At 32.8% G+C, this 26,621-nt stretch overlaps 1 protein-coding gene across 3 annotated transcripts in view; it reads left to right on the top strand.

Moving 5' to 3' along the window:
• The window catches only part of LOC129231789 (cAMP-dependent protein kinase catalytic subunit 1), a 401,869-nt gene that overhangs the window by 154,994 nt on the left and 220,254 nt on the right, over positions 1 to 26,621 (top strand). Inside the window, exon 1 of one of the 3 annotated variants that reach the window (XM_054866161.1) lies at positions 15,251 to 15,370. The exons of the other annotated variants lie outside the window; for them this stretch is intronic. The gene's annotated coding sequence lies outside the window, so the exon portion shown is untranslated. Of the gene's footprint in view, positions 1 to 15,250; positions 15,371 to 26,621 lie in introns of those variants that run through there. 3 annotated transcript variants of the gene reach the window in all.

The raw sequence follows: 26,621 nt of genomic DNA, 5'->3' as shown, positions 1-26,621 counted from the left end.
AGCCCTGGTATTAACATTGTGAAAAAAAAATTGTAGATAAGAATCAAAATAAAAAAAATAATTCGGCGGTAGTTTTTCTTTCTCTTTTATTTATTTATTTATTTTTGTTTTTTAAGCAAAGTTTCTTTATTAGTGCAAGACTGTATAAACAGTCTGTACTCATTTATTCTTCAGTTCTGAACCTTTAAATGCTTCACGTGGTATTAAAAACTTACCAAAAAGAAGAAGAATAGAGAAAGAAGTAAAGATAGGGAGCAGAGCACAGGAACTCGCTGGGTGTGGCAAGATAAAATTGCTATACAATAATGGTTTACTGGTGAGAATTATTGGTAGTAAAGGTATCTTTCACCTTGGTATGGCAGTAGTAGTAAACATATAGATTCCGACCCCACTCATAGAGATAAAAGAAATAAAATGTTATTTTTCTTTCAAATCCAATCCTGTGTGAATTGAAATATAACTTGCAGATTTTCAAAGGTCTTCAGGCAACGGTTTTGAATGCCATATGTTCATGTAAGAAAATGGTGAATTGTCTTGTTTTTGATAATATATATTTTTATTGAATGGGGGATCAAAACTTCATCACCCAGGCAAGTTTAATTTATTTATTCTTTTCTATTGTACAGGGTGACAAAAAATAACTTAGAAACAAATAATACATCATTACTTTAATGCTAATGAAAATATTACGCCCAAACTTCAAAATTAGTATGAATACATTATTTCGTCTAATATATTAACAAATTTTCAAAGTGGCTACCTTTAGCCTTAATAGAGAGCTGTAAACGTGTCACAAAATTTTCGGCCATGGGCCGCAACTCACTTTCTGATATTTTATCCCAATCCTTGCATAAGGATTTCTATAGGGATGCCAAATTTTTAGAGGTTTAGCACCTATCCTTGTCTCCAAGACCTTTTTGCATTGTTGAATTGCATCAACGACGCAAATCCAATGGTTTGGGGTGGGATATGTGCTAGTGGCGAAAATGTCACTTATTTTTGTTGATCAAGGGGTAATTATTAATCAAGAAAGATACCGCAAACGTATTTTGGAAGATGGTGTCTTACCTTGGTCGCAAAAGTTCTTTGGAAACAAAAGATTTACCTTCTTTCGGGATTCCACACTTGCACACATAGCTAAATGCACTTAAGATTGTGGCAAGACACATTTTCCCATCTTCATTGGCGCTCAAGATTAGCCACCGTATTTTCCCCAAATTTGAACCCAATGGATTATTTTGTTTAGTCTATCTTAGAGTCAAGGGTGTGTGCTAAACCTCATAAAAAGTTGGCATCCCTAAAAAAATTCTTATGCAAGGAACCGAATAAAATATCAGTAAATTGCGGCCCACAGTTGAAAATTTTGTGACACGTTTAAAGCTCTGTATTAAAGCTGAAGGCAGTCACTTTGAAAATTTGTAAATATATTAGACGAAATAATGTATTCATACTAATTTTGAAGTTTGGTCGCAGTATTTTCATTAGCATTAAAGTTATGATGTAATATGTGCGTTTAAGTAATTTCTTGTCACCCTGTATATTTAAAATTTTATCGATGTATTACTTCAGTGAGAATTTTTACACTTGTTAGGAATGGTATACATCCAATTTTAAATAATGTAACATTCCCTAAAGTACAGTAGAAGACTGATAAAATTATAACAGGACGCAACTCGAAAATATTTCACACTTCAAGATAAGATAATGCTGATCGAGATTTTTAAAAAACGATACGAAGTTACACTAGGGTGTGGTAAAACCTCTCTGATAACTGTGTTCTTTCGGATCAGTTGATTGCAGAAAATACTGAATGATATTAAGATTTGTTAAACACGGTTCTTGAAAAAGTTAAGTTTAAAATTTTTAATGAAATCAATCAGGGGTGCCCACAAGGGGGGATTATGGCGCAAGTTGCGCCATCAAAATTTTTGGGGGGGATTTTTTTTTTTTTTCCAGAACATTTTTTTCTTTAGAACATGAAATTCTTGAATTTTGGAAACAAAAAATATTTAAACTTACTGAACAAGAAATAGATGCATTAATAATACTTTTTTCACGTTCTCTTCAGGGCCGTCGCCAAGACGGGGGGGGGGGGGGGTGCTACACCTCCCAGTTTTTCAGAAGTGGGGCCGCCAATTTCATTTTAGCGATGAAAACGAAAGAAGAGAAAGGGAAACTTTTCGCTGTTTTAAAAAATTAAAATGGTAATTATAAATGAACAATTAAAATAATAGTAACAAAAAGTATTTTTTCTGTAAAATTTGAATGGAAAATGTAATCTTAAAATACAATTTGGGAACATCCATGATTCTCTTTTATTAAGAGTCGCGGAAATGTACGCTTCAAACATTTTTATTAACCAAAAAAAAAAAAAAGTATTCAGTTCAGTTACACTCTTCACTAGGCCGCAAAGTGGGTATGCCTGCCTAGTCGGAAACTATGGGCTCGGCTCAAATTAAAGTATTGTGCAGAGAGTAAAACTAGCATAATGGGAGGGAGTAAAGGCGACAAAACTAACATGGTGCACGCCTTGTCTCTCGACTGCCCTAGTTATACAAAATTCTGCTTCATGGTTCTTCAGTTTAAAAAAAAAGAAAAAAAAACATAAATAAATAGGACAGCTTCATTAGAACAGCCCATAGGATAGGGTTCGCCGAAACATTCCTATATGGTTTTTTTTTTTTTTCTTTGATGAAAAATATTGTCCTGAAAATCATTGCTAAGTGGAGAAAAATGTATGGGTCGCCGAAATAAATGCGAAATAGGGAGGAAAAAAAATAATAAAATAGTTAAATGCAAAGAGAGATTCAATGTATTGTAATAAATACTCACACCAAAAGTTCTAAATTTTTGAATGTAAAAATCGTAATTAAGTCACAGCTTAATCAAGCAGAGATGCAGGTGGCATATTTAAAATAAAATGAAGTGGAATAGAGATCTTAAGTATCGCAGAAAATTACCACGTCCGTTCAAAATGTTAAAAGTCCTTTTTCCAAAGCCGCAAACGCTTGTATTGCAAGAAAACAAAAAATATTAGGGAGGGGGATTGAAAGTTTTAGTATGGAAAATCCAAGCAAATAATCGTGTTTGGCAAAGGAAAATTGGAAGAAAATATTACCACAATATGTTTATCAGTAATTAAAATTGACAATGAAGATAGGAGGGACGTAGCCAAACTGAAAGGAAGAGTGGGGAACTCCAAACCCTTCTTTTTACGTCCCCAAAGCTGACCTGGAAGTGAGTTTTTAAAATTTAGGTTTTGAAAAAATCCCGGAAAAATGTTCTCAAACCCCATCCTTTAGCGTAACGTTATTAAAGCTGGCCTACACCTGAGTATTTAGGACTTCAATTTCGAAAAACCATGAGAGTGCTCCCAACGTAACCTCCGAGAAATGCCCTCTCAATTAATCATTCATCCTCATTCAAGGTGGAATAAATTTCATCTTTTGGACTTTAATTTAAAAAAAACTCTCTGAGTTGTTCCGAAACTGTCGTCCTCCAAATATTACCGGAGATCCTCAAAAGTATCATTGTTAAGGCTTCAATTTAGAAAAAATTTCAGGGGAGAGATCTCCAAAACCTTCTATCCCTCTAACAGTATTAATAAATCGTCTACGATTACTTTAATTGAATTTCAATTTTGAAAATTTGCCAGGGGAGGACTCCAAATCTCTCCACCCATTAACGTTAACAAAAATCTTCTAAAACTGCGGTTTCTACGGATCGAAATTTTTTCGAGAGAATACCTCTCTCTCTCTCGCCAACATCATCGAAAAATGTCTTAAATCTCGCTTTTAGTGCATCAATTACAAAACATTTCTGGTCGCGAGCCCCTTCAAAACTCCCTCCCCCTTTCATTGAAGGTTGGCTTAAATTACGTTTCCGGAGCTTTGATTTCAAGAAACTGGCGGTGCACTAAATTTTAACAAAAAAAAGTCTACAATCGCGTTTTTAAGACTTCAAAATTTCAAAAAATTTCGATGGGGAAGGGCGTATCTCTCATCCCCTTAATATCACCATAGATTGTCTTAAACTGCATTTTTCGATCTACAATTTTCAAATTTTTCTCGGGGGAGAGCACCCCGACCCCCCTTTACGTGCCACAATCAGAAATAATTCACAATTGGGAATGCGTGCTTCAAGTTTGCATTTTGAAAAATTATAGAATGATGACCTCGAGTCTCTTCCTCCCTTAACATCATCATAGATCGTCTAAAACTGTTTTTCAAATAACAGTCTTGAAATTTCCCGAGGGAGAGCCCCTGGACCCCTCTTCTGAACATAATTAAATATAACGTACGATTGTGTTGGGAACTTAAATTTGGAAAAATTATCGAGAGATGCTATCCTCTGGAACTCTTCTCCCCTTCCTCCCAAACTTAAAATATAGTTTAAAACTGCGTTTCCATACCTTCAAATTACAAAATAATGCAAGAAGGTAGCCCTCCGACACCCCCTAATTCTGACTGAATATTATCCTAACGATTATTTATATTACTAGTACTAAGGTCTAGTAATATGAATATCCCTGCTAAACCAGAAGCCAAATCTTCTCTCCCTGCACATTCGAACATGCGTTTGAAAAAATTAAGGGACCGCAAAAAGCGTACCCCCCCCCCCAGTTTTTTTGAAATAGCGACAGCCCTGGTGCTCCCTTTCCAAAATTTAATGACCGTGTCTCTTTTTCATTGAAAGGAGCATCACAGACGACATGGAGTTGGTGTCCATTTCAAAGTTGGATCAGAAGATTTGAACGCCAGAATGACATCCTCTTTATTATCAAGAGTCATCTAAAACTGCGTTTCTCGTCATGCAATTTTGAAAAATTTATAGGAGAGAGCCCCTGATTCCCCCCTCTTTCCTTAACACGATCAAAGACAAGTCCAGAATTGCGTTTTTGGAGTATCAATTTCAAAAAATTGCCGGGGGAATGGCACCGAAATTCACCTCCCACTAACATTATCAAGATATCAAAAGTGTTTCTAAAGCTACAAGTTCGGAAATTTAAGTGGAACGCCCCTCTTCCTCCTCCCCACTCTCGTCAACATTATTAAAAAGTCGTCCTAAATTTGGTTTTTAGGGCTTCAATATCGAGAAAATTCCGGGAGAACATTCGAGAACTCTTTTTCTTAACGTCACAAAGGTGGCTACAATTGCGATTTTAGAACTTCAATTTCAGAAAACTGCTTGTCTCCCAACCATAGATAACGTTTTCAAGACTTTAATTTTGAAAATTTTCCAGGGGCGAGCCCTAGGATCTCTTCTTTCCGTAACATCACTACAGATAGTCTAAAACTGCGTTTTTAGAACTACAATTTTGAAAACAAAGGAAAGTCCTCCTTAACACAACAGTAGACTATTTACAATTGCGCTTTTAAAATTTCAATATTGAAAAATTACCGGGAAGGGGCCACCTAACCTTTTATTTTCCTAACATCACCAGAGATCGCATAAAACTGGTTTTAAAATTACAATTTCAAAAATTTTCTGTGTGAGAAACTCCCAGGACCCCCTATTTAATTGACAATAAATTTCCGTTTCACGGTTCATGTTGTATACATCTAGTAATGACTCCTCCCTGTAATCATTCATACGTTTAAAAAAAAAAAAAAAAAAAAGGTGTAGCAAAATTCATGGGTACCCAAAATTTGTTTACTTAAGGTCCACGTTTCAAAATTAGGGAAGGCAAGGCGTGTCAACAATCCAACAACATTTCAGTTCAAATGGTATTTGTTAGCGCTCCCCCCCCCCCCCCCCCCCCGTGAATTCGACCTGAAATTAAACACTCTAAAAACTGTTATGTTTAACCCAATTCGAAAGCGAGAAAATTTTTGGGGGGGAATTTGCGCCATTGAGCTTGGGGGGGATGGGCACCCCTGAAATCAATCACATATTTTTTAAGCTCATGCTGAATGAACTTTAAAATTTTGTGTAACCTTTGCCATGAAATTCATTCAGTATAAAAATGACTGCAGGAATAAGAGTAGGAAAGCTTCGTGCTATGAAATAAAGTTATGCAATTTATTCGGTCTAATTGCAATGGTTTCGTGATCCAAAAAAAAAGCACCCGTGTTTCAATCCTTGTGTTACATTCAGTTTTGCGTTACATTAAGTTTTCAATCACTGCTTTGCGTTACAGTCAGTTTTATCCGTCATTCAGTTGTAATACACATATTGTCCGTTTTTCACAAGAAGGCACTTGACTCCTCCCTCGTCACATGGTATCCAATGATTCTATTTCGCTGTTTTTGGAGAAAGTATACTCGGATCATAGCATTTTGTTGTAAAAGCAGCAGTTTTAAAAATATAAGAATAACTAAAATGCTAACAAACAAGTAAAGCAAGTGATGTTAAGGACACTAAGATTTTTTTGCACATTAAAATGCACGCCCACGTTAGGGCTGTCTAGTTGTCTCCTTTAGAAGTGCGTGGATTGATTACGTGCCGATCGCCCCCGCGTAAAATGGAACATTGCGTTCCGAGGGGGTGTGGCGACGTGCCTGCTCCTGAAAAACGGACAATACTTAGTCAGTTCGGAGGGACCCAACTTTAAATCCTTGCTTTAATCGAGAGTCGTTTTTCGTACTCTGTAGTAAACTGTTTAGGGGGGAGATACTTTAAGCATTTAAATTGACGTATTGGGTGGAAAACTATTTCTCAATCTGAAAATGATTCTACGTAATCAGGGGTGCCAAATTGTTAAATATGAGCATCTGAAGCAACACCCTCACATATTTGCCTGATGTATGCGTGTGCCTGTAAAGTCCTACGATTCAGGGCTTTATGTGCCTGGTTGCCTCGTAGTTATTGCTCAAAAAATTACAACTAGCTATAAATAATGATAATAAAAAAGCTCCCTTAATACAAAAGAAATACGCACAAAAAGATGTAGCCAAAATCAACAAGCAAGAGACTAAATTATTTGAAGATGAAGGACTTAGAGGCAATTAGAGAAGATGTTTCGCGCATTATTAGCAGTACCACCGATCTACTTCAGACAATAATTTCAACTGCAGGTAATTTGCTCGGTAAAATGAGTTTCACGCTCAGGGGCAATTCAACAGATGCGTTATGTATCTTATTATTATTGACCTGTAATTGATGACTCTGGAGGCAGTGAGAAGCAAAGGGATGTAAGTGCCAAAATTAAAAATTTCGAGATAACCTGAGCAAATGGCAGGGCAGCCTCTCTTCTGCGTTGGTACTAGGGATAGTACTGGTATCCGTAATACAGCATGATTTAGAAAAAAAAAAACTATGAAAGCACACCTAAAATCTGAACTTCGAATGCGTTTTTCTCGAAACCTAAAAAAGTCCACTAACATCCCTTTGCTTCTTACATTGCCACATTTGTTCCTTCATTTTACATGAGTTCAGAATAAGTTTTTTTTTCATAAATAATGTACTTTCCCCCCAAAACTATAAAATATCGCTACAAAAAAATATGCTGCTGATAATGTTTTGAGAAATTTCTAATACCGGTATTCCGGTATCACGTTTTCTAAAATAACGAGTACCAGTATGGTATTTTTGGTCCGGTATTGCAATCCCTAGGTGCAAAGCTGAAAAAGCTACAAAATCATTTTGCTATATGAAATGGGGTGGACGCAAGTTATTTCCACCGCCCCCATCAGCCCCCATTGCTGAAACACTTCCAAAAAGAAGAAGTAGATTACCATTGATAATTCGTTAAAATCAAAAGACATTTTTCAAATTGCAACTGGCAATTTCAAACATTATAACCACAAGCTACTCAGTTCTCTTTCTCTCCCTCTCTCAATCTATTTGTATCAGGCTACTTATCAGCAGCACTTTGACTATTTACAGAAGTTTTATTGAAAAATTATTGTTTTTGGTGATATATAACTAGCATTAAAAATAAATTTAATATATATATATATATATATATATTAGGGTGGTCCTTATTTATATGGGAAAAAAAAATTTCGGAATTCAACAAGTGACGCCCCCTAGTTTTGTGACACTATAATAAAAAGTAATCGGTGCAAAATTTGAACTCGATGGGTCAATAATAACACGTGCCCCTAGAACGTTGAAGTTTAACACTTTTGATAATTTTCCCACAAATCTTCTAGTCTTTACTTCAGACCCCGTACATCGTTTCTCCTATGTTTGCAAAATATTTTTACAGCGAGGTAGCACTAAAATTAATCTTTTTAATTATTTTATATCGTCTAAAGATCTTACATTAAATAAGAATGAAATATTGCTTAAGAAACTTTACCTTAATCGTACGCTTTTCTCAATGTATCTCAATCGTGTGCATTTTTTTCCCGATAGTCTTGGAGTGTATGTAAAATACAAAATTGCTTTTGTGACTCATATTTGGTAAATTGATTGTGAAATTCTTCGATTTATTGTGCTCATCTTTCACTTGTATCATTCACAACTTTCAGAATTTTAACGATATCTTTTCCCTTTAAATAGCTTCCTTCATTTTGCCATGAATCAGGATCAAATAGGAAAACATCTTTTGGTGTTTGTAACTTATCAAACAGTTTTATTGACTTGTAATTGATTCTATAAAGAGGAAGATCTTTACTAAGAAAGTACTCCAAATCATCTACTGTTATCTGAAATTTGTTAAACAGTCATCAGACACGTCTTCCTATCTTTACTAAGAAAGTATTCCAAATCATCTACTGTTATCTGAAATTTGTTAAACAGTCATCAGACACGTCTTCCTATTCAGCAAGCATTTTTTGAAGTAGTCTTTTCCTATCTTCAAAGTTAATTCCTTCATCCAATACGGACAAAGCTACTAGTTCATCCCCTAAGTACCATAAGTGATTTAGGAATTTTTCAATCACTGCTTCTGCTGCATGTTTGTCATCATTTTGTACGCTGCAGGTTTTTTAGACACTAGACTTTATATTAATTTAAAAGGCCTAGAATGGGTTGCTGCGAAAAACTATATCTTCATACAACATTTAACTGTGTACGGGCAATCTCTTCATGTAGTGTCAATTTAAATTGCTTCCTAAATATATAAATTTTCAAACAAGAAATTCCTTTTGCCACCCCTCTGGGTCAGGGATAAGCTTCAGGTTGCCGAAAACATATCCCTGTAGGAGGGAGGACTTCACCAAGAAATATTATTACACGTTATGAGAATTCTCTGTAATATTTCTTAACTCCGCTTTCTATGAATAATAATATGTCATCAAATTCTTCTTTTAGAATTTAAGTGGTATGTGAAATTTTTGAATTTTGAAGCACCTAAATAATTGAATATCGAGTCTAGAACTAAGAAAGGCAAGAACTTCTTTAAAGACACTCTGCAGTACGATTTCAAGTGCATAAGGATAGCAATACAAATGCGATATATCACCGTTCAGGTTTTGCTCTAAAAAATTACATGCACAATTTATACGGTTGGTATTGTAAGCCGCTGTATAAAACACTACAGCTTGAACAGTTAGCAATAAAGAGCAATCATCTAAGATATCATATACAACTGAAGAACTATCTGAGGAATTCTGAGTAGCGGTTCAACATTGGAACCTGAAGCTATCATGGTAAGCCTATCGGCGTTTTTTTTTTTCCAGTTACATCTGGATGTAGCTTTGTATCCCAGGGAATAACTACAAAATCTAAATTTAAATTCATGAAATCTGATTTTACCTCTCGAAGATTTTCTCTTGCTCTCTTAAGGGATGTACGATTGATCATAAGGTTATTTGGATTTAAATTTACTGCATCTACAAAGGCTGTTAATAAATGAGCAGCATCTTTGTCCCTAATATGGCATTTGTCTAACATTGATGACATGCGAGCAGATCTCAATAGTTGTCAAGCTTTTTTGCGTTGTGGTAGATCAGATATAGAAAAAAGGTTCAACAGGTTAGGATAGATACCCATTTCGGTTTCTAAATCTTGTGGATTGCAAGAGGAATTTGATGATAATAAAGGACTATGTACTGAAGTAGAAGATAGTTTAAAGTATAGATTTTTACATTATTCCGATCTGGAATTTTTTAAATTTATATTTTAGATATGGAAAATAGAGTTTATTTTTATGGCAGGGTAATCGAGGATTTTTCAAATTTAAATTATAAGAATGCATAAACGTTTAAGTATATAACTAAAGAACATGAAATTAAAATATAATTGTCATTACTTATATTTATAGCATGGAAACTTAGTGACCCTATTTGCACACCTATTACATACACAGAAAATTTTCTAAATCAACACCCCCAAAGGCTGTAGGAGGCAATTTGTTGTCAAAAATCATTCATTTATGGCCTAGGCCATTCATTAATGGCCTTTAGAAATCCTTGTATCCATCTTGGTGGAAAGAAATGTTCCCCTGCCGCTTGGTTTGAAACGAGCGCGAATAGCGATATGTCTGTCCCAAGGCCACATTGGTGTACATGTACCCTATGTAATATGAAAAATTTTACAGAATGAAAGTGAGAGAATGGTTGGTCTGGAAGAAGCAACATCTTTTGAGGTTCAAAATTACTTTAAATATGAAACCTAGGAATATTTTTACATAAAAATGAGAAAATCCGCTATTTTTTCTTTAAAACTCAAAAAAGGGGGGGGCCTAGGGGCACGTGTTAATATTCATGGATTGACTTAAAATTTTGCAAGGATCATTTATTTGTATAATGAAACAAATTGAGGGGGCGTCGTGTAAAATATCTACTACTTCAAAAATGAGGACCACCCTAATATATATATATATATATATATATATATATATATATATATATATATATATATATATATATATATATATATATATATATATATATATATATATATATATATATATATATATATATATATATATATATATATATTCCCTTCTAAAAACGGCTCATCCTTTAAAAAGCACTGCAATATCACTCCCCAAAAAAAGTCAAAACCATTTTTCGATTAACAAAGGAAAGCTGCTATTTTTAGCAACTATAAAAAGTCAATTACATTTTATGTACGTTTCTCCCATAAAATAATTTATCTGCTGTAAATAAGTAGCATTTTCACGTGACTAGTCACGCACGTAAAATATTTGAGCAGAAAAGTAAATAAAGATGTTTACTAAAATTCTCGTCGATCCGTAGATGGTCTAGAGATGAAGACTATTATATCGAAGCCTATTTTGCTTTTTTTTTTTTTTTTTTTTTTTTTTTATAGGTCTGATGAAATATTGTACAATCAACTTCAAAAAATGATTAGTTGTGTGAATGTCGATAAATTTTTCAGCTTCAGCCGGCTTTTTTTCTATTTACTTCTTTCTCTTCTTTTTCTTTTTTCCCCCATCTCATAGATTTTTACATTTATAAGTTATTTCCCTTTGTATTGCTTGAATCTACGTGTACAGTTAAACCATTCCTGAATCATAATACATATGTATGTGCAAATGCGTGAGGAGAAGGGGGATAAAAGGCAAGGAATTAGCTTCAAACTTCAAATTATAGTTAAATTGCTAGAAACAACCGTTCATAAATTTTCAAAAAATCATCGAGTATGTTTACAAAAACATAAGCATTTCTTTCAAATATACCATTTGTTTTCGCATGTTATTGGTTGATTCAAGGGGATCTTTTCAACCAAATTTCATCGAATTTACAGAAAACATGAAAAAACATAAAAGAAACGTGGTACTGAAACTTCAAACAAAAACTGACTATTTCATATAATAGAAGCATTTAAAGGATTATGTAGGCTCGTTAGATAACTTTTTTTATTGTCTTTCATACTTTTGCAGTAAACTATATAAGGCCATTTCTTTTTTTAAAAAAATCAGTTTTATATCATAAAATTAAGAAAGATATTGGCGTTCTATTGTGTAGTGTTTTTCAAAAATTTCGGAAAAGTAAGTGGATCGTAAGGGATTGTTTACCGAATTTCTGCTACGACTCGTTGAACAACAGTGTATCGAATAAGTTGAATAAAATTGTCTGATTTTTTAGTCTAGGTAGGGGAGACCGGGGCAAGATGACGAATTCCTTATTTTTTCCGTTTCCCCCCAGTTAACAGCATCTACTGAATACTATAAGGTCTCCTATCCGCTATTCGTTCAGCAATAGTATAAAGACGCTGAAATCGCCATATTTGTGTTAGTTCTGAAGCTCTGATTGTTCACCGTTGCCACGATCTAACTTTTATACATTTGTAAATAAGCTCTGCGACAGATACAGATAATTTATATCGTGTCTCTTTAGTATTTATGAGTAACTTAGTTTGAATACTACCTATTACCATGAATAAATGTCAATTAATCGCCTTCTTTTATGGCAATGGAGAAGAATCCGTTCAAACAGGCAGTTCGGGGCAAGATGACAGGCCGAAACGCGAGGCAAGATAACGAGCTCGTCATCTTGCCCCGTGTTTCGGAATTTATTAAATTAACTATGTTGTCCATTTTATTAAATCCTGTAAACGCTTATTTGTCGGTGTGTTTGTTCATGCGACATTGCGCTTCTATCTCCTCGGAGGTTAAAGGACGCATTGAATCAAGGGAGGTGTCGTTCGAAAGCCAGTGACCAGAGGCTATTTACAAACTAGTTGACCAAATGACAAGTTGACTGAATTAAACCAAGCAAAGTATCTCCTGCTCTGTTGATTATTGACAATCATAAATCTCGCATAACTTAGCAGGTTATCTTATATTGCAGTGAAAAAAACAATCTCATGCAGTTGGGTTACCACCCCACACATCGCATCGTTTCTAGCTCCTGATGCGTCATTTCTCTGTCCATTAAAACCTACTACAGTCAAACCCCGCTATAGTGAACCCGGGATATAGCGATCCCCCGGTTGTAGCGATCCTTTTGAATGGTCCGAACTGAAGTCCTATGTCATTAATGCAATTTCAAACGCTTGTAACGATCCCCAATTGTTCGAAAATCGGCTATAGTGAACCAAAATTTTCAAACATTTCAAGCTTTTCAACATTTGGTGCAAAAAGTAAGAAAGAAATCCTTTCATTCGTAAACTTTCCTGACCTAAAAAGTGGATACACTTCAAACAAATTTTATTGGACAAATTTTATGACTTTAAAAATGTGCAAAGAAGTTTTCTGGTTTCATGTGCTTCAGTATTTTCTGATCTATGCAAAAACCTTTCACAAGAACAATTTCACTTTGAACTCATCTTCTGATATTGATGAAGAAATAGGAGATCCCGAACCTCCAATTTCAGCTCCGAAGGCAACTATCAATGTTTTTAACTTTTTTTTTGCAACTGAAACATGTTGCGGATTTGTTTCCAACAGCTGACGAAAAAAGTGGTGAAATGCGTTTAAAATCAAAATGCTTGCAACCTAAAATAACATCCTTCGTCCATGCTGTAGAATTTTTTTTCATAGAAAAAGTAAATTTTTATAGTTTGCATTTTATTGAGTACAATGTAAATAATACATTTCACTTTTTGTGAACCTAACTACTGATAGAAACATTGTGTAATTAGGATGTCCATTATGGAAGTAATTGAGTGAATTTAGACTTTTTTTAAAAATCGGATGTAGCGAACCCTCGGCTATAGCGATCTCTCAAGTCGGTCAGTTGAGGGTTCGTTATAGCGGGGTTTGACGTATAACCAAGCATGTGACAACTTTATCGTCATTCATCTAGGACAAACTATCACAGACAAAAATAATTGGTGGGCTTCTGAGCACCGCTTACTTCAAGCCAGCTACAGTTGGAAATGACGATAAAGAGTTTAAAGAATGAGGGATCAAGACTCATTATTCTCCCTTGTTTTTAGCGGACTATCATGTTGTTGTGGATTAAACTGAGAATAATAGCGCTAATCCTCAGACCTTGGGAGCAAGGGCGCCCATGTAGGGGGCAAGGGGGGCTCGAGCCCCCCCCCCCCCCCTTTGAAATTGAAACTTCCTTGCTTTTAGTACTTTTTTCTTTGCAAAAATGTGAAATCATTTCTTCTCCAGCCATTAATGAATAAGTTATTAAAAATTCCAAATTTTAATAACTTTAATCTGTCCTGAAATCAGTTTCCACGGGGAAAATATCCAGCTAAACAATGGGGAAAATATTTGAGCCCCCCCCCCCTTGCAACTTTGCATATGGGCTCCCATGCTTGGGAGTGGAAATGCAAAATAAAAACCCTCCAGACGAAGCAGAAGTTATGGCAAATGTCGATTCCGATGCACCAAAGAAGCCTGTTAGTGTTTCTGATTTCAATGCATTGCCTAAAGCAACACAATGTCAGAAAAAAAAAAGCAGAAAACTGAGCTCAAACATTGTTACAAGCACACCCATCAAAGAAATGTCAGAACAAGGAGCAAAGCGGAAGGACAAAAAAGATTATTTAAAAAAAACAGGAAAATTAAGCTCGTAAAGCTAAAAAGGGAGTAAAAAAACTGAAACTAAGTTCCTTTAGGTCCAAGTTTATTAGGTCCAATTCAGCCAAGCAATTCAGTTGCATCAACTTTAAAAAATGGTGTTATAAGACAGTATAAGTTCAAACATATAAGTTCAAAACATAAAATGGGTTCAACTTTTTTCAACGTTGTCATCTTGCCCCAAGGTCAAAGTCATCTTGCCCCAGTACTGGGGCAAGATGACGATTTGTTAAGGTCATGAAAAAATAAAAATATCCTTCGTTGTTTTTATTTGAAAAATTAAATGGTAATATATTTAATACCACAAAGGACTACTCTAACAGCTCATGTGAAATTAATTTTACTATCCTTAAAAATGAATTAATAAACAACAAAAATTGTTAGCATAGTCATCTTGCCCCGGTCTCCCCTACTTGCGTTGTTAAATTAATTTAGAAAGAACTCGATTTAAAAGCAAAAGTGATCTATACATAGGTTATTCGAAGATAAATGTATTCGTATAAAATTCAATTTTAAGCAGTCACTTGTTTTACAACATTATACTTGTAATCAACTTTTATGGAAATTTAAAACCTGTTATGTTGTAAAAGGCAATGCTTCGCTTGATATCAGTGTCTGAAAGGAAAGTTTCTCTTATCACCACTTTGCCAAGTAAGATTAAATAAGTCTTCCCGACCTCCTTATGTAGATGATATCACTCACGGAAAACACTCCTTAGAAAAGGAGAGAAAAGAAAAACACTTCCATCCTGAGGTTCAGCTTAGTCCACAATTGACTATCTTTGCAAAATGAACTTCGACCCATAGCAAAGACAATGCTTAAAACTGAGAACTTGAAGTTTTTATCAGGAAGCTTAGGATAACTACTTTGGATTTACGAGTTGACGGGCCACGTAGGCTTTAAAGTACCTTGAAAAAAAAATGGAATCCATGGAATCGGATGGCAAAAAGGAGAAACAATCATCTGGTGGATCATGGCGAAGGATTGCCAATATGATTCGTTCCCCTTCAAACTCCTCTAAGAGAAAAGCGGGTGAGTTCATGTATTACCATCATAATTGCTGCTGACATCATCACTCTGATCAGATATTTTATCTCAAGGTTGAGTTTTATCGTTTAAAATGCCTTGAATTTCAATCAGATGGCTGTTGTATTCTAAAAAAACTTGTCATTCTCAGTTTGTGTTTCGTTAAAGATAAAAGATAACTAGTTGTATTATTCTGGGATAGAACGAATATATTGACTGCTTTTCTGCCAGTGTAAAATGGAGATAAGCAATGTATTTATCTCATTGTCTATTTTCGGTTTAATTGATTTCAACTAAATCTGATACTGTTTTTTTTTATTTATTTTAATGTTTATGATATTTTAATCGTATTTTGTGTTAAGGCGCAGACCATTAAGTATTTTACGTGTATAAGCAAACTTTAACTGTGTTTTCACACCTTTTAATTGTCTTCGGGAAAACTATTTACTACTGAATGTCATATTAAATGAAAAAAATATATTTACACATCACAGATTTAAACTATTAAATATGTAGTATCATTTCTAATTTTTCTTAATTTCAGTAAATACAATTGCTATTTGGTTAACCAAAATATAGGTATAATTCGATCGACTACTTTCTTGTTAATTTTTATATTATACTTTATTCTTCTTTTTTTGTCATTTTGCTATTTAGATTGTTAGTACATACCAATTAATGTATTCTTGCGTAGTCAAGAAATTCGAAACAACTACATTTGTCCATTTTTTTTAATAGTTTCGTAATAAAAGTTTTAACAGTTTTGAGACAAAGGGTTTAGTTTTCGCTTATCTAACAATGTATTTATTTTCTAGTAAATTCAAGTTGAGATAATTTTTTTCATGTGATTTAAACTTTCAAATGAAAGCAGGAGGCTTGCATAGATGTCCTTATTAATAGGTAAATATATATTAACATAAAATATAACTTAGTAAGTTCTAAAATAAAAAACGTTATCGTCAAGTTAATTTCAACATTCTATGTGCAGCTTGCGCAAAATAAATTGCTTTAAATATGGCCAAAAAAGCAACCATACCCAAATGATCCGCAAATTCATTTTAACAGAAAGCTTAATTAAGTACTATGTTTAAAAGCATGGTCATTAAACAAAGAGATAAAAGTAAATCCCTCACAAATATTAACCACAATGAAGATGAATTTATAGTTTAAAATAACAGAAGTAACAAGTTCTCGTTTGTGCAGGAGGAGGGGAGAAAATGACAACGGTCCTCTTTTACGTTTGCAATAAATGCAAAAATAAAAATCGGAAAACAAGGTTCATATAAGCAAAGTGTTCAAAAAGTCCTTGACACATTTTAAAAATTCACAGAATAGCAGCAAATTGTCGTATGAATATGCGGCGTAATACTTCACAGGTTCACGATTCTTTTATGACAGGGGTGAAAAACAGGGAGGGGGAGAGAGAAAAAAGTGTAATTATAAGTTGTGGGCAAGGGATGAGCTTAAGTACCGTTTAAATGTGGTTTGAGCAACGTACGGTGCACACATTGAACTCTGGTAATGAAAGGTATTACGTTCTGTTTCATAAAATGATTACACAACCTTACATCATGACGTTTGTTTTTCTTACTGTGACGATACAGCGATCACTTATAACTCTTATATTTTCTTTTTATTTCTTTCCTTTTTCTTACGATGTCATAAAAAAATTTTCCCCAATGAAATATTATGGCGCAAACTGCATATTCATATGACTATTTTGGCTATGAATTTTTAAAATGTATCAAGGACATTTTGGACACCATATAGGTATCTTTATATATATATATATATATATATATATATATATATATATATATATATATATATATATATATATATATATATATATATATATATATGTATATAGGGTGATTTGTAACGCTGTCTGCGCCCTGACATACCGACATACACCCCCCCCCCCCTAGTTGGGTACCCCTGTCAGTTCAGTTTGTGCACATAAGCTCACTCTGAAAAAAATCGGGGTTGCACGACGTGCAGCCCGAAGTATTTACATATTCATAGTTGAGACGTCTATGACGATGCATTAAATATTATATATTTGCTACTTGCATAACTAACTTTCCAACGAAGAATTTGTTTAAAATGTGATGCGTTTATTTGTACCTATATATAAATGTTTGATTACTTAATGTTAGATATATTATACCGTTGCTACAGTACGAGTAAAATCCAATATTTATTCACCTACGCGATAAACTATTTCAGTAGTGCTTCGATGAAGTGGCAGAATAAAAATAAGAAGTCTTCATCCAGGTTAAACTCAAATTTACACATTGCGAATCATTGACCTAAAGCTGAGAAAACATGTGGTATTTTATTTGTCGTACTTACTTAAATTGGAAATAACTATTTAGGAGCGCTTTAACAATATGCATTCTTTCATGTATTATTTATTTAAAATCATTTTTATAACTGTATTATTTTTTAACCGACTTCAAAAAGGAGGCGGTTATCAGTTCATACCGTATGTATGTTTTTTTTTTTTTTTTTTTTGTCCACTCATAGCGTCTTACCTAGTGAACCGATTTTGATGATTCTTTTTTTAATGGATAGGGGATGGCTCAACTTAGGTCCCATTATTTTGTTTGACCATATTTGTTCTTCAGAAAAAAAGTTATGGGCAAAAAACAGTAAATTTTATGCAATTAAAATGATATTGTAGCGAAGTTCGCACTTGTCATCCGTGGATAACGGTGGCTCAGTGGTAGAATTCTCGCCTCCCACACGAGCGCCCCGGGTTCAAATCCCGACTAGGACAAAGTGAATTTTACCAAAATTTCGTTTCTACTGTTTCCCGTATTTTCTCGAATGTTCAATTAATTTCTGTATCTTTCCAAGTCTGGAAAGTTCCAGCACTTTCTCAAGTTGTATGTAAGGAGATGTAACGTTCATTCGCGGTTCTGAATAAAGATCTCGAGTTGAGACTAACGAGTATTCGCTTCATTTGGCTTTCACATTGTCTTCGCTATCTTCATCTACGCGACAATATGAAACTCATTGTTATAAAAGTTTGGTGCCATATAACTGTAATAGTAATTGTAATGATAATTTTGAATAAAGGCTTTTCTAAAGCAATACAGTGATATAGAGCCGCACTTCTTACTAGGTAACTTCTTACTTTTACTGAAATATCTACATTTACACTAAAAAGAATGAAATAAAAAAATTTTGAAAAAAAAAGTAGAACCGACTTCAAAATTGCTCTAAAAAGTGAAAAATAATTTTATTCTTTAAACACCATCGATAATACTTTTAAACATAATTTTTGAAGTTGGCGCAAAAACAAAAAGTAAAATCCATTGTAACCATGCTCCGTTCATATTTTTATCAAAAAATCATCCAAACTTAGGAACGGAACATTTATATCGTTACTCAAATATGCTGTCATCAATGCGTAATGCATGTGGTAGTGAAGAAACTGGACCTAGTTAAATTTATACTTGTAGTTGAGTTATGGCTGTGAATAATTTTATCGATCGTTTTTGCGTCAACTTCAAAAATTATGTTTAAAAGTATTATCGATGGTGTTTAAAGAATAAAATTATTTTTCACTTTTTAGAGCAATTTTGAAGTCGGTTCTATTTTTTTTTTCAAAATTTTTTTTTGCATGTTTAAAAACTGTTAAACAAAATCTCTTAATGTGTGGTTATCGGAAAAAAAATAAAAGAAAAAAGAAAGAGGAAGATAGGAAATTCATTGTTGTCATTTAGATTATTTTTCTTCTTTTTATGAGAGATTTTGTTAAGAAAACTGGTTTGATTCTAAAAATGAAAAAAAAAAAAAAAGCTTAAAGCAACGCATATTATTATTTTTTTTATTGAACATGAGTAAAGGAAATAATATATATATATATATATATATATATATATATATATATATATATATATATATATATATATATATATATATATATATATATATATATATATATATATATATATATATATATATATATATATATATATAAAATGTGTGTGTGTATGTGTGTGCTGCTCTGTGGTAAAGAAATAAAAAATCATCAGCGGTTTGTAACTTTTTTTTTAGTATCTATTGGGAATTCATTTTATGCACTAGCATTTTTGTTTTCTTCTCAAAACTTGATCTATCCAAATTTTCGCCTTCAGCAATTCCTTTGCACCTTAGTGATATTGCGTTATTTTGTCTTGCTTTCAGTATTATTTCTTTCATATAGCGACTAAGGTATTATGTCTTGCCGATAATATGTTTACTTGTACATAAAAGCAACTAAAAAAGAAAGGAGTTTTCTCACTTTCGTTTCAATGAATATCTGAAATGAATTCTAACGTTTTCTGCAGAAGTCAAAATTTTCTTTTATCGAAATTATATGGCGGTGTCGTTTTGCCAAGACGCTAAGAATAAATAAATAAAGAAAAGTTTCAAGAAAAGAATTTGTCTTAGGTAGTTTCTCATATTGTGGAATAAATATTCGTAGTATTAAAGTAAATGGCTATTAAAAATGCACGTTTGTAACAATAATATTTATTTCAAATGAACAACTTATTCAAAAAATTTTGATTGCTTAAAAAGTTTTAAATCGAAATTGTAAATGAGTGGTTAGCAAAAGAAAAAAAAAAAAAAAGATGACAGAAAATTCATTGTTGCTATTTGATTTTTTTCCTGCTTAGGAAAGATTTTGTTTAGTTTGATTTTAAAAATGAAAAACGAGGTTCTGAATACAAGTTGAAACATTATTATAGATAGAGTATCAGAGTAAATAACAAATAAAGAAACAAAGTATTTACTATACAAATACTTGCATAACGTCTTTGTAATTTATGCAAGTATTGGAACGAAAAGAATAAGTAATTTGCTTTCAAAACTTCAATATTATCTGAGAAATGTTTAAAATAAAATTTTTCATCACTATAATAAACTTAAATTCTAGTAACAAATTCCCAGGTTTTTTTTTTTTTTCAACATTGTTAGAAGTTGTTTTTTTACTTTCCTATTAGAAATATGTCTTATTATGCAGAAGCATTCTTTTTTGCAACCTAAAACCCTATACAAGCGTTTTTCTCCTTAACAGCAATTTTGCAGCTCCAACGCAACTGAGTATTCATCATTTTCCTGTTAATGCGAAATAATATTACTTTCATCAGTTTAAGTTTTTTTTTTTTTTTTTTTTTTTTGTTTTTTGTTTTTTTTTTTTCCTCAAAATTTCTTTCAATTTCCTATAGAGTTAGGGGAGAAAATATTGTTGTGAGGTTTAAGGGAGGACGGTTTTTTTTGTTTGACAAATAATCTTTTCCAAAAGTATACCCATTGTTTTTTCGTTAAGCTTCCATTTTAGGTAGTTATTTTTACAGGATGTGTTTTACACAATATAGTGTTACACACAATAGCACAAACTGTCTGTGAACAAGAGAAATAAAATTTTACAGAATTGTCATTCTTCATAACTAGTCAACTTCGAATAAAAACCTAAGTAATATCTTTAGGAAAATCAATACAATTTCTGCAATTTCTCACCGCATCAAAAACTATACTTCCACACAAAAATCCTTTAAATGAAACTTTTCCCCCACTTTAGTTTGAAAAATTGCTTTGAAAAAAATAACGGATGACAAGAATATAAGTACTTTTCATTCCCATAAATTGCTCAAAACGGGAAAACTTTTTCCTTTTTCATTTTCCTCACCTACACGAAATTTAATATATTTTTTTCCCTTGATATGGCTAAAGTGAATCCATTTCCAAATGAAAGGGTAACGACCGTGTCAGGATTGAAAATTTATTTATGTCTGTAATTCATAAAAGATTTATGGACAGCTTGCTAGACATTTTTTCACTGCATCTATCGTCGGGCTTTCATTCTTGATCCTACTATTGTAATGGAAGAGTCCATTGTTTGGGGTTTTTTTCTACTTCTTTTTGAAATTTAGACGTGCAAGAATCGGATTGTAACTCATGTTTTAGCTGTGGTTTTATTGCATAATTTATGGACTACATAAATTTTTTAAAAAGTCATCTTTAATATTGCGTGTACGTGTTTTCTTTGTTGATATTCTTCGAAACCGGCGATCGAAAGAAAAGATCGAAATAGATATCAGCGAGCAGAGAATTGTAAGCTATTTGAAATATTTTAGGATATGTTTGCAATTGAAAACTAAATTAAAACAAATACATTCATTTTCAATGTTTCATCTTAGCTCACAGTGCAAGGCTTAAAACATGAAGGGGGAATTTGTTATTGCTGTTGCTTTTTCTCTGAAGCTAATAGTCTTCCTTTCTTTATTAGAAAGAAATTTCTGAAGTTAAGCTGTTATGTTAAAGAAAGATCATTTTGCGAAAAATTTTATTTAATTTATTCAAATGCGTAAACAAATGACATTGTTGCAAATGCAAATCAAAGTTAACTAATTCCGTTAACTGTGCTAATAAAACAATGCAATTTAACAACTTAACAAATAACTGGTTGGTGTGGCTCAAACCAACGGTAGTTAACCAATTTATGTCTGGCCACATGCATGCTCGTGATAATTATTTTTTATGGGCTTGAACATAAAAAAATAAATAAAACAAATGGGTGCTTTGTTACTGTGTCCCTGAATTCATCTAACATACGATTCTATTAAGGGCCAAAGTTTAGATGCTCGAAAACAAATTTTCCTACACTCTATTGACAATCTCTACCAATTCCTTAGACAATATATATACATAAACCAATGACACATTCTTCAAATATTACATACAATAGGAACATCAATTAAGTTCCATAAATTTGTATAGTTACAGATACTTTTTTTAAATGAGAAAATAAAGACAAACGCTTCTCCAAAACCATTAATACAGCATTCTCAGATGCTCGAAAACGAATTTTTCTAGACTCCATTGAAAATTTCTACCAATTCCATGGACAATATATACCTTTAAACCAGCGGTTCCCAACTTTCTCCCCCTTGCGAACCCCTTCCAAACTCAGAAAGAAGTTGGCGAACCCCTAGGGTACTAGGTAATAAGTAACAAGCAAAATAATAATAATAATAATAATAATAACAATAAAAAAAAACGCGCGCGCACAAACACACGCATAGACAATAACATTTCGGAGATTTTTTTTAGTTTGATGCTGTTCCGTAGTTTCTAACAAGAACGAAAACACAATAAATTGCAAAATATAGAATTACAAAATGAATTCAAAACAAATTCACCAAAAAATAAACATAGTGATTATTCTGTGTTGAGCTTCAATCAATTTTGGAAAATTTTGAAAATGGGATATTTGTGAAACAAAGAGGCTCAAAAAAAAAGTTTGGCTGAAATTTTTCTGGCACTGGGGTACATTTATCTCTAATCACTAAATCAGAAATCAATTAAAGAATGATCTTTAAAATACTTTTTCAGGGAACTCTCAGATTAAATAAATGAACTTTTTTTCTTACAGTAAAATGAGAAAAATCTCGAGGTTTAAGTCTCCTTGAGAAGAACTACGAGCCTATCTGTTAAGATATACTGCGTACATTAATCGTTTGATTGCTGAAGAATTTTCTTGTAATTATGCTATAAGTGCGGAGTAAAATGCTTATGTAGAAAAATAATAAATAGAAGCGTCTATTTTCAATATGCACATTTACTCCAATTTTTACACAATATGTAATTTTTAAAAAGACAAATATTTTTAAGCTCACTTACTACAAGATAAATTTTCTACACAAATGTCATTTATTCCTTATTTACATACAGCACAAATTAAGTTGCATGGTTAAATTCCGTTGATGTTTTTTTTTTTACTGTGTAAACCTCACACTGCCAAACTTTCACCCACGAAAATTTTCTATTTTAATTAATTTTTCATACTTCCTGTAGTATTCTTGGATTGCTAGCCATTCTTTCCTTTTTTCGACAATAAAGCTCGAAGTAAATTGTAGTCAATGTAGTGTGAAAATAGTGATGTTGATTGGGTAAAAAACCAGCGGATAGGTAAATATTTTTTGGGTATTTACCCGGGTATTTACCCAAGGCCTGGGTAAATACCCAAAAACTGGGTATTTTACAAAAAAAATGCAAAAAGTGAATGTGAATTTTTTTTTTTAAATCTAAATATGAAATAATTTAGAAAACTGATACATACATATGTATTACACAGTTTATAATATTTTTTATTGAAAGATTTGATGAAATTATGAAAGAAAAACATCGTGAAACAAAGAATCTTTCTTTTCAATGTCATAATTGGAGAAGTATAAGCACTTCAGTGATGAACTTCAGAATTTCAAAATCACAATCTATGTTAATCATATCCAAAATGAAAAAAAAAAAAAAAGCATGAGGGATGTTTGGAAGAATAAACTGATAAATTATTAAGACTGTGATGTTATTTATTTTATTGCTGTTTAAGTGATAACATGGCAAATATAGAAACAGTTTTCACGTTAATAAGCAAAAAAAAAAAAAATCAAAATATCGTTTTCTGTTGCCTTGCTCATTTGCATTTGCTCCCCAGTACTTCATGATGAAGATTTATTCAAACTATTTTTAATACACGCAATTATTGATGTAGGGTGGGAAGGTAAATTTTTTTTGGGGTATTCATCCAAAGGAAGGGTAAATCCCCTAGTAATTGCACATTTTGCAAAAAAAATTTAGGTGGTATCAAAACGTGATGATTTTCTTTTTAAAACATAAACCGTAAAATGAAAGATTAAAAATATAAAAATTTATGTATTATATTTTTTTTCATTATAAGCTTAATGAAATCTTATTAAAACGAGCTGATGTGTGCATCACGACTTCCTTTTACACCAATTTAATGTCATTCCCTCATTATTGGCAATTTTAATGTGATTCAATTGTTTACTCTCTAAATATCACCAACAATGGACATATTGAAACCAAATTTTAAAAAAAAACATCGCAACATTTGTCGCCAAGTTTGCGACAAGACTTGGCGACCAAAAGACTGGCGATGTATCGCCAAGTGTCCGAAAAATTATAACACCACTTGAGTTTACATCGAAATTAATAATGATTTCCTCCAAAAAAGCGGCAAAAAGCCCCCTTAGGAACATCCGAATGCAACCAAAATTAAAGGTGCACAACTAGACCCCACTAGGAGTCTACGTACCAAATTTCAACTTTCTAGGGCATACCGTTTTTGAGTTATGCGAGATACATAAGCACATAGATACGTCAGGAGAAAATTCGTTGTAATTAACTCGGGGGTCGTCAAAATGGATATTTCGGGTGTCTGTAGGTTCCTAGGCATATATCCACGTGAGGTCGGGTCGAAAAAAAAACTCAACATTCATTCGGGGGTGAGAAACATGGAAATTAAGGCCGATTTTTGAGTGAAAATTTTTTTCGCGAATACAATACTTCCTTTTTTGTAAAAGGAAGTAAAAACTGTCAGAATTTAGAATGAACTATTCTAAAACTTAAATAGGATGTTAGCTTTTTTTTTGTAACCAGTTAAGCTTTTTACTTTTTGTAGAATGGCTTTTTATATCTGTAATTTGGCTAGCAACATTGAGTAGGTATATCCAACATATTTAATGTGAATATCATATTAGATTGCTAAGTTGTTTCACGCAATAATTCTTTAAATATGTGATCAAAATACAATTTTTGGGCAAAAATGTATTGTTTTGTATATGGTTGGTTACATATACATAGGGGAATACATACAGAAAAGTATTTTAGTTGCACATAAATTTTTGAAATAAATACCCGGGTAATTGCCCATTTAAGGTATTTACCCAGGTATATACCCTGGGTATTATACCCCTAAAAATAAATACCCGGGTATTTTACATCACTATGTGAAAATCATAGCAATAAACAGCGTGATCTAACTTCTATACATTTTTGACTCAACACAAGAGAGACGAAGATAGCTCTTCGTCGGACTCAAATGGTAAAGAAACTTAACATCCAAATATTTTGGACGCTTGTAGGCTTTATATGCTCCATGTAATGTTTTCATCAAGTTCAATCAACCGTTCCAATCAAAAGCTTCTGAGGAAACGAAAGCTTTCAAATTCTCTCATCTGAGGACATTGTATTAATAAGTAGAGCTCTTTCAGCATGGCATCACGGCTATCATTGTCAATGGAAGCGCTAAAACCGGCACTTTGCAATGACAGAGTAAACTATCTAAATGTAAAATATGTCAGGAAGTATGCAAATATTTTCATGTTAAGACTAGCGAATGTGCGAGAGACAAATCAATAAAAAAGGAGCAAAATTTGCCTGAAACCATTGAACATGAAACTTCATCAGAAACAGGCATGTTAAAACTTCGCTATTACAATTTTTTTCGCGAACCCCCTGAAAACCTCTCGCGAACCGCCAGGGGTTCGCGAACCACTGGTTGGGAACCGCTGCTTTAAACCAATGACACATTCCTCAAATATTACATACAATAGGAACAGCATTTTAGTTACGTAAATTTTAATAGTTAAGTATACTTTTTTTAAAAATGCGAAAATAAAAACAAACGCTTCTCCAGAACCATTATGACAGCATTCCCAGATGCTCGAAAACGAATTTCCCTAGACTCAGATGACAGTATCAAACAAATTCCATAGACAATTTATACGTATAAACCAATGACAAATTCTTCAACAATTACATGCAATAGGAACAGCATTTTAGCTTCATAAATTTCTTTTGTTAAGTATCCTTTTTTTAAATGCTAAATAAAAACAAACACTTCTCCAAAACCATTATAACATCATTCTGAGATGCTCGAAAACGAATTTTCCTAGACTCCATTGAAATTCTCTACAAATTCCATAGACAATATATACGTATAAACCAATGATACATTCCTCAAATATTACATACAATAGGAACATCAGTTTAGTTTCATGAATTTTTATAGTTAAGTATACTTTTTTTTAAAAAATGCGAAAATAAGCGCTTCTCTAAAACCATTATAACAGCATTCTCAGATGCTCGAAAACGAATTTTCCTAGACTCCATTGAAAATCTCTACAAATTCTATAGACAATGTGTACGTATAAACCAATGACACATTCTTCAAGCATTACATGCAATAGGAACATCTTTTTAGCTTCATAAATTTCTATTGTTAAGTGTACTTTTTTTTTAATGCGAAAATAAAAACAAACGCTTCTACAAAACCATTATAACAACATCCAATTTTGCGTTAAATCAGAAGAAAAAAAATTGTTGATGACAGTAATAAGCTAAACCAGAGAGTTATTTTTCAAACTCAACAAAAACAAAGTGAAATCGCTCTTTAACAAGG

This window comes from Uloborus diversus, chromosome 10 (genome assembly GCF_026930045.1).
Source record: "Uloborus diversus isolate 005 chromosome 10, Udiv.v.3.1, whole genome shotgun sequence".
Lineage (NCBI taxonomy): Eukaryota > Metazoa > Arthropoda > Arachnida > Araneae > Uloboridae > Uloborus > Uloborus diversus.
The sequence above is the reverse complement of the archived record's forward strand: the minus strand, read 5'-3'. Positions and strand labels throughout refer to the sequence as shown.